The 12,222-nt window shown below is 47.4% G+C and overlaps 1 protein-coding gene across 3 annotated transcripts in view; it reads right to left on the bottom strand.

Annotated features, from left to right (window-relative positions):
• The window catches only part of RAI2 (retinoic acid induced 2), a 44,828-nt gene extending 33,109 nt beyond the window's left edge, over positions 1 to 11,719 (bottom strand). Inside the window, exon 1 of one of the 3 annotated variants that reach the window (XM_063392904.1) lies at positions 11,568 to 11,719. The gene's annotated coding sequence lies outside the window, so the exon portion shown is untranslated. Of the gene's footprint in view, positions 1 to 11,012; positions 11,154 to 11,567 lie in introns of those variants that run through there. The other 2 variants (XM_063392906.1, XM_063392907.1) reach the window with 2 other exon arrangements.
• Positions 11,720 to 12,222: the final 503 nt, after the last annotated feature.

The following is a 12,222-nucleotide window of genomic DNA, read 5'->3' as shown; positions in this document are numbered from 1 at the left end:
CATATTTCAGCTTTTCGCTCTGCGATTCCAGGAACCGGAGAACGTGTCGGCATCATTACCATGAGCATTACACACCCTCACACACAAGGGTCCAGGAACTACAATTAACACATTAAGAAATAATAACTGCCAAGGGAGCAACAGAAGATAAACAGAATGGAGCTGATGGAGCAAGAATTCTGCTTGGGAAAGGGCTGTCTCTTGGGTAACAGGCAAGGAGAGGAACTGAAGGACTGTGCAGCTCTGCCCATTTACCAGAGAAAACCCCCAAACCAGTTGAGCTGTTCACACATTAATTTCTGGAAATTTAATTTCACTAAAAGTATTGCTGGCTTTAAACTAGATTTCAAAGGAATCTGAAGGCTCCTGTTCTCAAAGAAACAATAATCACATCCTGTTCCAAAGTCTAAAATTGGTATATGTTTTTTGGTATTTGAAAACCTGCCCTGAAGTGCTGTGGGTTTGTCATTTTCTTGTTCTTTTTCAGTAGCAGTGAGAAATACTTATTTCTTTTACCCATACATTCATATATATTTATTAAAAAAATAACAAAACCACATTTTTCCTTCTTGTCAATATCTGTTTTTATGATTGCCCAGATTTTTTTTTTTTGTTTGGCTAGTTTGTTTGGGTTTAAAAAAAAATAACTTTAAGTAACTGAGTTATTTTCCCGATTTTCCCAAGGCTTTTTAATGGAAAAAAGAATTAGATTCAAGAGTCTTTTATTTAAAGCTTCCACTCTGAGAATGTTTTGTGTGAGTAGTCCTGCAGAAACTGCCCAACAAAAGCCTGCAAGAGCATGCCAACCATTTGGATACCTGTCTACCTTCACCACTGTAACCAAGAGAAATCATGGAGCATGCTGCTCCCTTTGGGCATCACTCCTGACTTTAGCTGTTGCTTTCAGGTGAACCAGCCAAAGGCCTTAACAGTTTTCAGTGAGATGAGAGGCTGAAGGAACACGATGGCACAGGCGAGGTTTATGAAATGCTTCGTCTCGCCTCTGTCCCACGTTGGGGCTGCACAGTCACAGAAAACCCAACAAAAATCACTCCATTAAAATAACAGCCTTTCCTACATTCACCATTCATGCAGGAACAGGGAGGCAGAGGAGGCACAGACACAGAGGGCAGGATCAGCAGCTCTGCTCAGAGCCACCTTTTGGGAGAGAAGGGCGATGCCTGTGACCCATGCAGGGTTTCTGTGGCAGGCGTGATCCCCCCGCCGCCCCCACGCACGGCTCATCAGTCAACTCAGACATCTCAGCAAATCACACGGCACTTGGTAAAAACACAATTGTTTCTATTTTCCAATTTTCCGTGTTTTGTGCAGAGTGCTGCTGTGTTCAAGCGAAGTGAATAAAAGCATAAACAGCAAGCACCATCTGGAGAACATTCTTCCAGCATGCTGAGAAATAGCAGCCGCCTGTGCGCTACCTGCTATAAATAAATGTCATTAAAAAATGTCCAAAAAATTGTTTGTTCCTATTTGATGGAACTGTAGCCAGATAAAATTTTCCTTAACCCTGTCTTCAGGTACCCACCACCTTCACAGAAAAAAAGCTCCAAAGAGATATTTGTCTCTCTTTCCTTTATGTTAATATGGGTATTACTAACAGAGTAGCAACCCTACACGTTACTCTAATAACAGAGGTTGCAACTTAAGCATAAGATATGAACAAAGCACTGAAAATCCACATGCTTTTTAAACTGTACCAGGTCACAATAGGGAGATATCTCTCAGCCGCCTAGCAAGAGAACAGGCAAAATTATTCATTGTCCCAACTGATAGTGTATCAGTTTGGAGGGGGAAAAAATACCAGAAAGTCTGTAATTTATTTTCAGTCTACACAAAGCCACATCTCCCTCTCTGCTGACAAAATACAGACCAAGCTGGCCGTGGGGCTGTGATGAGGCTCTGCAAAGGGTCGGAGTTTGCTGTGTTTGTTCAATTATTGCAATTAGAGCTATGCAAATAATGGAATTGTTTGCTATAGTGGCTAGGCTGTGGTAAAAAAAAATTAAAAAGAAATATTTGGATTGAGTGATCTAAAAACAATTTTCGTAAAATGAAAAAAATGCAACTGTCTAGTTTGTTCTACTCAGATTCAACACAGCATCCATTCAGTTTGAAATGAAAAATACATTTTCACACTGGAACAAAGCATATGAGCAATTGTCATTTTTCCTCTTTTTTTTTTTGTTTGTCAGACACACATTTTCAGCACCCAGGAAGGGATGCTTAGGAGAGCTCACTGCTTCTTGGGGAGGGAGGAGAAGATTTGACTATCCCTTATCCCAGCCTTGGACACAGCTCATGCTGTTGTGCAGGGGCAGGGCTGAGTGCTGCATCTTTCTCCCTTGAGGAAGCTGCTGCCGGCCCTTCTCTTCCTCCACGCTCTGCCCTGGGCAGCTGCCCTGCCCAGGGAGCCCAAGGGTGGCAGGTAGATGTGGGTATGGGAACAGCAGCACTGCCTTTCCTTGGTTACACATGGCTCAGCCACAGCTGGCCCTGGGTGACTCTTCCCAGAGTGACACAGCCCTGGTGGCCCACACGAGGTTGGGGTGTGCTCTGAGATTTGGCACAGGGCTGAGTGTCCAGAGGCTCACACAGGGCGCAGTCTGAAGCCTCCCTGATGAGACACCAGCCACCAGTAGGAAGAAGGATTTGAAGAAATTTCAGCAGTTTTCTCCCTTGTTTTAAACCCCCTCATATTGGCAGATGTCACGAAGTGAGAGGAGCGAATCTGTCTTGTTCAACAGCATCCACAGAAACAGGCTGGGTCCCCTTCACACCAGAGTGGCTGAGATTCCTGAGGCACAGGACACGTCACCAGCACAGCCACCCACCATCATTTAAGGCCAAGAGTGGCAATGATGGACATGAGCCAGATCCAGTCCTTCCCTCGAGCTGTGCCGCTTTGTCCAACCCAAAGTTGTCCACTGGTGTGGTGCAGAGCAGCTCTGCCAAAGCCTTGCTTTTGGCTGGGACTGGCCACCATTCCCACTGGAAGCAAAAGCATCATTCCCACCATATTTTATTCTCTGCTTTCATTGGGACTCAATGTGCAAGGAACTGCATGAATAGGGATGAGCGTCCGGTCTCTTCCCTGATGAAATCATCATCACAAACACAGCAAGGGCAGGAAATGATAACGTGGTTAGAGTTCTCATTAGCCATGTTTTCCTAATATTTATATTTTAGCTACTTTTATTTACAGAGTCCACTCACACTAGTTGAATTATATACTTTGGAAAAGAATATGAAGGATGTCTGGAAGTGAATACACTGAACTACTGATTTTGTTAGGATAACAATGACGATTACCATGATTAACCAGCCTTGATGAATAAGATTTTACCAGACCAGGTGTGGAGGGAAGGCAGGTGGTGAGAACGTGGCTGTCTGTCCATGCATGCACACATGCGTGCGTGCATGCATGTGTATGGGGGGAGGGTTGTTCTTTGTTTTGTTTTTGCCTTTGGTCAAATTCAAACAATGTGCAGCAACAAGAAGTAAATGTCATTTTCCTCCCATCTATCTTAATTTGACATCCATTTTAAAGCTTACCTTTGACCTTTTAAAATGTTAATACACTTAAGCAGATATAAAAAACACAAAGCTCCTGGAGAAATTAATCACAGCCATATCATGATGCTGGTCTAAAAATGTAACATCAGTTGTTTTCCTCTTTAAAGAAACATTTGTCCAATGCAGCAGCAGTAACTATGCTACAATTACCTATTATTTCCTTTTCAAACAAATAACCACATTAAATGCTATGGCAAAACCCTTTCAGCATAACCAGCACAATCCACTATGAATTTGTTTTGTTGAGCAACTGCCTAGAATCACAGCAAGGGTCCTGAAAAGGACCTTGAGAAGTGTCCTAACCCATCCCTCAGCCCCAGGCAGGACCAGCTAAATCTAAACCCTTTTTGACAGGAAACCTTTTTTAGATTTCCTTTAAGTAGCACCTTTAAATAGAACTGGGGAAAATTGCACAATTCAAAGTATATTTTATATATATATATACACATGAAAATTATTTATATACTAACATTATGTATACAAATAAGAAAATACAAAAAGACAACCCTGATCTAAATGATAAGCCTTCCTCCTGTGACCACTTCATACCCTCTAACCAAAGAGTTGAAAACAGGAAACTCTAATAAAAACACCTCCTTCCTTTTTAAAAATAAAAGGCTACTCAATGGAGAATCTCAGCTCCTTGGAAATGCAGGGGCAACTCTTCTCAAGAAAATCATAATTATCAGCTCCCAAAATATTTGAGTCTTTATGCTGCAGAACAAAGAGCTCTTCAGTTCCGCTGAAAAGCAAATATAAAGTAAGAGTGCTGACCAGCCTTTCCAGTAACCAAAGTGAGTCCAAGATGTCTGTAGCCTGTTTGTGCTCCACCTTGTCTCCTGACCTAATCATTTCTGGTGGGAGCCTGTGCTAGGTCCCTCCAGAACAGTCACTGCACAGCTCTGAGGTTACATGCTATGAACGTGGGGATCCACAGCACACAGCCTCCTGCTGCTCCCACTTCCCTGTCTGTAGCACTCATGGCACCCATGGCACTCATGGCATCCAATCCATGGCTACCCCCATCAATTTAAATCCCCCTTTTAGAGGACAGAAAGCTGTGGTGACAGCCAAAACACACCCTAATAGAGAAGCAGTGATTCCATAGCTAAACACAGCTGCTACACAAGCATCTAAAAAACCATCAGGGACCTAAACATCAAACCCAAACCAAAGGCAGATGCATTTCCTCGGTGAGCAGGGAAGTAAATTCCTCGCATCTGTTCTCTTCCACCTACCAACATTACTTTGGTTGTAGCGCAACTGGAGCATGGTCAAGCAGCTTTTTGCCAAATGAACAGAAGCTTAGGCACAAGGGTGTGGGGAGATGTGAGATACTGAGCTTGGCACCACCAGTTGCGTGAGAGAACAACATCCCTTGATGCATTCTGCACACACAATGCAGCAGAGCTCTAATGCAGACCCCAGTTTCTTCTACCACCTTCTGGTAGCTACCTTAGTAGCTTCTTCTACCAGAAGCTTTGTGAATCCACCCGAAGCATACATGGCTTCTCCAGACACAAAAAGGCAAGAGGTAACTCCATCCATTCCCCAGCGACCAGAGATGAATTACAAGCACATCACACGAGAACAGAAAGGCTTTTCTGTGTGCTCCTTCTTCTAGGACCTGCTTATATGTTCCTACTTCTTTTTGTCCTCCCCTCAGCATCCCACAGCCTGCAGAGCAAGCTTTGGCTACATCAGAAGTCTTCTCCTCTGCCTTTCTGCAGGGCAGACCCCCTGGCTGAGAGCTGCCTCTGATCTCCAACCCCCTCGCCAAGGCTGGAGATGAAGGCATCTTTTATTCAGACAGTGACGCCTGACTTCTTGGTTAAGAAAATCCTGATTAAAAAACAATGTGTTGCCCTTCCTGTTTGCTTTGCAGTGGCCTTGTGTAGATCCAGCTCTACAGCAAGTAATCCATCACCAACAACCAGAAAGATGTGTATCATGCAAACACAAAAATACTTCACATTTCACTTTATTTTGTGTCTTCCATTCCCATTGCCCATCTATTCCAATATTCCTCGCTATCTTTTCTTTAACCTAATTATTACAGATATGTAAGGAACACCTAATAGTTTTCCTTTAACTGAGGATCATTTTGTGAAATACTGCCACATAAGCTTCAAAGACAATCAAATTTAAAAGAAAATAAACACAATGAATTCACATTTCTCATTCTGTCACTCCTAACCTCTTTGTTTCTTGATTTTTTTGCTTACATGCCTTTGTCACACTGTTTGTGAACAGTTTATTCACCATATTCTGATTATCACAGACTGTAACTTCAGTAACACTCCTTTAGTTAATTAGTTTATTCACTAAGCACAGATTAATAAGGGATAAGCTACAAAAAGTTGCTATTGTCTGAGCCAGACACCAAGTAACTAACTTGGCCGTTCAGGCAGGGAGAAGTTTTCTTCTCTGAAAGGTGACAAGTAGCTATGTAATGACTTCTATTATTTTCTCAATAAACTCAGAGAAAATAGGACATTGCAGCTAGAAAAACGCAGAAAGAGAAATTAGCTGCTACTGTCATTAAGGATTCAGAGACTGATAAAGAACAGTTGGTGCAATGCAGCTGGAGAGGCTTTCGGAATAAAGTGATTACTCTCTGGCCATTAACAAATTATTTTTTCCTGGACTGAAAGACCTGCAGTCCTCCAAATAACCTGGCTTTGCTATGAGGAGCACACTGACTGCCAGGGCAGGCAAGAGCCATTGCCCTCTTGGCCCTCCTGGTGGCCACTACACTTCCATCTCTTTGTTTCCATGCTACAGGAAAAGTGCAGAATACTTAAAAGGTTGAAGCACCTGCAGACATTGGAAGAGAGACTGGTTTTCAAAATCAGCCTGACCAAATCAATTTGGAGCTGCACCCGGAATGTTCAGGGACCTGCCCTGAGCAGCCCCATGGAAGTCACTGAGGTGTCACAGCAAACTTCCCTCACCTATCTTGTTAATCAGAGCTCACCCCCAACCATCAGCTCAAAGATAACACAATGATAAGACATTTGGGGACACAGTCAGTCAGTCCTGGGACTTGTTCTGATATCTCTGTGCTGCCAGCAGGGAAGTGGGGGAACCCACACCCAGCTTGTCCTCCAAGTCAACAGCAGCTGCCTTCCTTCTGCTATAGTGGCTGCTCTCTAGGCACTCTAAAGGGAGGGCAGCAATACAGAGACCTGGCAGCTACTAAGCTGAAGGACACCTTTTTTCTGAAGAGGGTGGAGGAAACAGGAGACCTACCCCAGGCTCTTTATTTAATTCTTGAGAACATTTAGCCCTCTGATATCTTAAAAAAGCATTTCCAAACAACTACATGTGCAAATTGTGATCAATGATGAGTGGTGTCCCTCAGAGGTCCACTTGCACTAGTATCAAAGTATCCTTTAATAACTTTATCAATGACACAAACAGTGGGATCTAGGGCACCCTCCACTCTTGTGAGACCCCGCCTGGAATACTGCAACCAGCTCTGGGGTCCTCAGCACGGGAAACACATGGACTTGTTGGAGCAGGTCCAGAGAAGGACCATGAATATGATCTGAGGACTGGAGCACCTCTCCTATGAGGACAGGCTGAGAGAGCTGGGGGTCTTCATCCCGGAGAAGAGGAGGCTCCAGGAAAACCTTACAGCATCTTCCAATACCTAATGAGGACTGAAAGAATATACAGGGACAGACTACAGGGACAGACATCTTAGCAAGGCTTGTTGCAATAGGACAAGGGGTAATGGTTTTAAACTAAGGTCAATTTAAAGTGGACATAAGGAAGAATTTTTTTACTTGAAGAGTGAGGCAACACTGCAACAGGTTGCCCAGAGAGGTGGCAGATGTCCCATGCCTGGAAAGATGCCAAATCAGGTTGGACAGGGCTCTGAGCAACCTAATCTAGCTGAAGATGTTCCTGCTTACTGCAGGTGGGTTGGACTAGATGACCTGGAATGTCCCTTCTAATCCAACCATTCTATGATTCTTTTAACTAGGAAATATAATAGGATGCTGGAAACAGGTCCTGCTCAGAGGGGGATCCAGTCACTCGCATCCAAAGCCAGCAAGTGAATGTGGAGCTGCAGCTGAAACAAGGGACCTCAGGACACCCAGCCACCCGCAGGACTGGCAAAATCCTACAGATGTGACCCTGTAAACTCACCTCAGCCATGTTACAGCACTGCTCTGTACACCAAAGGACAGCATGGATAGAACTGGGTGGGGGTGGGAAAAAAGGAAAGCCAGAACTAACAAGCAACATTAAATCACCCAGCAGAGCAGCTCCTCCACAGAGTGGCCTATTTACAGAGCAGCTCAGCGCCCTGGGAGGGACAGGCAATATTGCAAACCAGGAAAGGAAATTCCCTAGGAGAACTGAGACAGGCTAATGAAAATCCCTGTGGCCTAGGACCTCTCATACAGCCATCTCTTTTTTGAAATCTAGAGTCTGCTGGGAGGATTTAGGCCTATGGCTTTGAAATTAAGATAAGGAAAACTTTTTCATCCTGAAAACAGTCTGTGAAACTCAAGCAATGCTGGGAAGTGTTTCACTGTATTGTTATTCTGTAGATGCTGTTTTCTGGAGGCAGGACCCAGCACAGCCTGATCTCAAAACAAAGCCATCCATGGCTAGCGCCACACATCACCAACCATCACCTTCCTCTTCAACTAAAATAAAACAAAAGTACCCCCATAAATCATTCATCCATCCATCCCAGCTTCATAACAAGAATATTTGCCAGCTCCCATTTTAAGTCCCTTTCTCTGGCTGCCGGTTGTACAAAGCCACCATTTCAGCTGCCTGTGCATACAGACCAGCAAGCACACAGCACCACAACAGCTCCCACACGCCCATCCTCCTGCCCATGGAGAGGATGGCCACCTCTTCCACAAACCCTCACCTGTGCCGCCATAGATTTTTCAGGGGATTTTTTAAAAATATCTTTTTTTTATCAGTAGCTCTGGGGCACCCATCAGAGGTACTCAGCTACTGTAACAACCACATGTTTTATGTAAAAGTAATTGGGGTTAAACTATCTGCCACATCAAACTCTTCACATTTGGCCCCATCTTTAGGACCTAGAAACATCTGAAATAAATAATGCCATGTGTCTTTTAACAGGGTCTGGGCTTAATCAGGATCATTCTGGATTTTATGGGAAAAGCCTTGTCCTGCCAGCTTTACATAGATAGTCTATCACTTGCAAGGTTACCTGTTTTTGTTTTTTTTTTTCTTTAGTACCTACATCAAAATATTTTTCCACATAGCTTTTCTTTTTCGTTTTTTTTTTTTTTTTTCACCCTCCAACCAGGCGGATGACAACCACTCCTTATCTTTGGCTGTCTTCCATGCTAAAATAAGAATGCCGTTGTTATGCCGAGGGAGCTGCACCCTTCCACCTCCGCTCCCTCCCTCCCAGCACGCAGCTGGCTGTGCACGAATGCCCGAGGTGCCATTTTCTGGCCATTTTTCTGTGACATTGTTGCAATTTACCCTTTAGCTGTAATTTCTATTTCTAAGTCGCACGGGGCCTCTCGCCTCAGGGGTTTGGTAGCCCCAGGTGACAGTCTGTGCTGCAGAGCTGGTGACCCTCAGCCCATCTCCGCTGCCACTTGCTCCCCTGGCCTGGGGAAGGCACGACACGAGGGCGAGCACAGCCAAACACAGCTCCAACGCTGCTGGGCGATCCCATCAGCAGCACAGAATGACTGGATTAGAAAAGGGGCAGGGTTAGAGACTGATGAGTTGCTGAGAAGCTGCTGCGTCTCTAGGATTGGCTCCAGCAGCAGTATTTGAATGTCAGACTGTATCCCCTTGGAACTGAGAGGTACCACCTACACTGGGATTCAGACTGCTGAGTGCATGGTGGAAAGCAAGGGGTTTGAGCTGGGGTCTGAACAGACAGCCCTGTGCAGATGACACCTTGGCAGGTCAGGCAGAGATGAGGAGAGAGGGAAACATGAAATTATTTGCCCACAGCTACACTGGCAGTTTGTGTCAGAGGCAGAAACGGGAGCCAGATTTTTTTTAAAAAAATTAGTTCCTCATGCAGGAGATGAGCCAGCAGCCTTTGTTACATCTAAATGCATTTTCCCCCTGTAATTCATACTGCTGCAGGCTCTGCACTGTGAAATCAAGCATCCTGAAGTTGTAGGGTGCTCAGTGTGACCTGCTGATTGCACATGCCGAGCCTGCTACACGACCAGCTCCATTCTCCAGTCCATACCTACAATGCAATCTGTGCATGTTGCAAAAGCTTAACACTTGCTTTTTTTTTTCCTAGGAAGTGATCAGAATCCTGCAAAACCCATCACTGAGGTGACTCCAGTCTGACCCAGATAGCTCTGGCTACTGGATCACCTCCAGAATTTAATGTATACACAGGAACTCAGCAGCACTCTCCAGTCAGCTCAGTTATCCCCTCCTCAAATTTGGCTTCAGTTATCTCTGAAGGTGAAAGAGACTTCAGCTTCTCCCTATTGGAGCTCCTCAAAGAAATACTATAAAATTCATCAGAGATGCCAAGGACAAAATAGTGAGGATGCATTAATTGATCAGGTTGCTCCAGCAGAGTGGTGCAGGAAATCATCCTGCCTATCAGCAGCCTCCTCTGCTAGTTACTGTAGTTACATCTGATTAACCGGGGCCACTCACAGCGTCATGAAATGGAAGGAAAGGCTTTTCAAATTTCCATATTAAAAACGGAGGTGTGCTGATTTCTGTCCCATGGAGTGTTTCAGACATAACATTAGTAATCAGTAGCGTATTTGTGAGGAAATCTTTATTTTGAATGCTAAGCCGATTTGCTAATGATAAATGACATGAAAGGTTACTTAGAAGAAAGAACATTTCCTCATCAAGTTTAAACGGAAAATACCTGAAGAATTAATGGGCAACCAGATACTCTTTCCTCTTTAACAATACATCCCCATTAGACAATATATAGACTTTGAATCCCGCATTTGAATATTTTTTCTTCTTAGAAAAATAATTCTGATGGAGAACATGCAAGAAAACTACCACCAACAGCGGCAAATAAACCAAAGCCGAACCAACCTCTCAAAAAAGAGGTGTAACGGGGGTGAAATGAGAGAAGGAGAATAACTCCTGCCCAGGGCGCTCGCACCCCGCGGCATCCCCCCGGAGGGATGCAGAACTTCTGGAGCACCGCACTTCACCCGGCACCCACCGCCACGTACACCCGGAGCGCTGCGACGCCGGCGCAGATGCCCCACACCCCGCGACAGCCCCATCCAGAAAAGCCATTAAGGGAGACGCAGGTGACAGTCCACCCGCCCGGCAGACTTGGCCAGCAAGCCCGGCCACAGCGGGAGGAATTTCTGCCTCAACTTCGGAAGGGTAAATTCTCCTCCTGCTTCTCGCCTGCGACCGGCTACGCGAGGGACCCCAAATCATCCCATTACCGCCCATGTTGAAATGCCTCCTGCCTGTTTTTAATCTCCTTTCCAAGGGCAGAGCGCGGCCGGGCGCTGCCGCCGGGCCCGCCGTGCGGAGCGGCGGGGGGCGATGCCTGGGGCGGCACGCTCCGCTCCTCCGCGCACCCGCGGCCGTGATTTCGGAGAAGTTGCGCAGGCAGGAGGAGGAGAAGGCGGAGGAAAGGCGGGGGTGGGGTGGGCAGGGTGGCTCCGATCGTGCGGTCACGGTCTCGCCCCGTCGCTCTCCCCGCCGCGGTCCCTCCGCGCCCCCCCACCGCCGCAGCCCCACCGCCGGGACAGCCCGCACAAAGCCGCCGCCACCGGCATCTCGCTGCGCCCGCTCGGCGCCGCACAGACAATAGTCACGGGCCGAAGCGGGGACCGCGGGGCCGCCGCCCTCCCCGCGGCACCGCAGCGCCCGGCCGCCGGTGGCGAGAAGGCTCGGGGAGGCTGGCATTCCCGCAAAACGCCGCCGCCCCGGCCAACCTGTCACCGCTCCGCCCGCCCCGCGCTGCCGGTGCGCATCCGCTCCGCGGCACCTACCTCCGGTGGAGGGTGCGGCAGCCCCTAGCTGGGCTCCATGGGGCCGCGGCCGCCGCCCGCTCTGTCAAGCGCGGCCGCCGCCGCCGGGGACGCGCCGCCCTGCCCTGCCCGGTCCCGCGGCCCGCTCCCCCCGCGCCGGGCGGGCGGGCGGGGCCTGCGCGGGGCGGGGCCGGCCCGCCCTGCCCGCCCGGGCCACGCCCGCCAGCGCCGCCCCGCCCGGCCCGGCCGCCAGCGCCGGGGACCGCGAGTGCCGGGGACATGCCGGGAGCGCCGGACGGCGGGGGATGCTGCGGCAGGCAGCGCCATCCTTCTCCGTCAAGCTCGGGGATTTTTTGCTCCCTGCTTGCTTGAAGTTTTGACCTTGTCTCCTCTGCGTCTGTCTCGGATTGACCACGATTCTGACTTCCTGTTTTTCTTTATTTCCCCCTCCACCTCTTTGCCCTTTTTAATTCCTCCTCCCACCCGCTCCCCCCCCCCCCCCCCCCCCCCGCCCATCTTTTTCATCCTCGCTTTCCCTTGTCCCCGTTTTCCCAACAGACACTGAATATCCCAAGCCCCTTGACCTCAGGCTCTGGGCTTTAAAACGGTTTTGTCAAGGGCAAAAGAGTTTTTTGTAGGTTTCAAATCGCTATTAAGTGTCGCCAGCAGCTTATTG

This window comes from Prinia subflava, chromosome 3 (genome assembly GCF_021018805.1).
Source record: "Prinia subflava isolate CZ2003 ecotype Zambia chromosome 3, Cam_Psub_1.2, whole genome shotgun sequence".
Classification (NCBI taxonomy): Eukaryota; Metazoa; Chordata; class Aves; order Passeriformes; family Cisticolidae; genus Prinia; species Prinia subflava.
The sequence above is the reverse complement of the archived record's forward strand: the minus strand, read 5'-3'. Positions and strand labels throughout refer to the sequence as shown.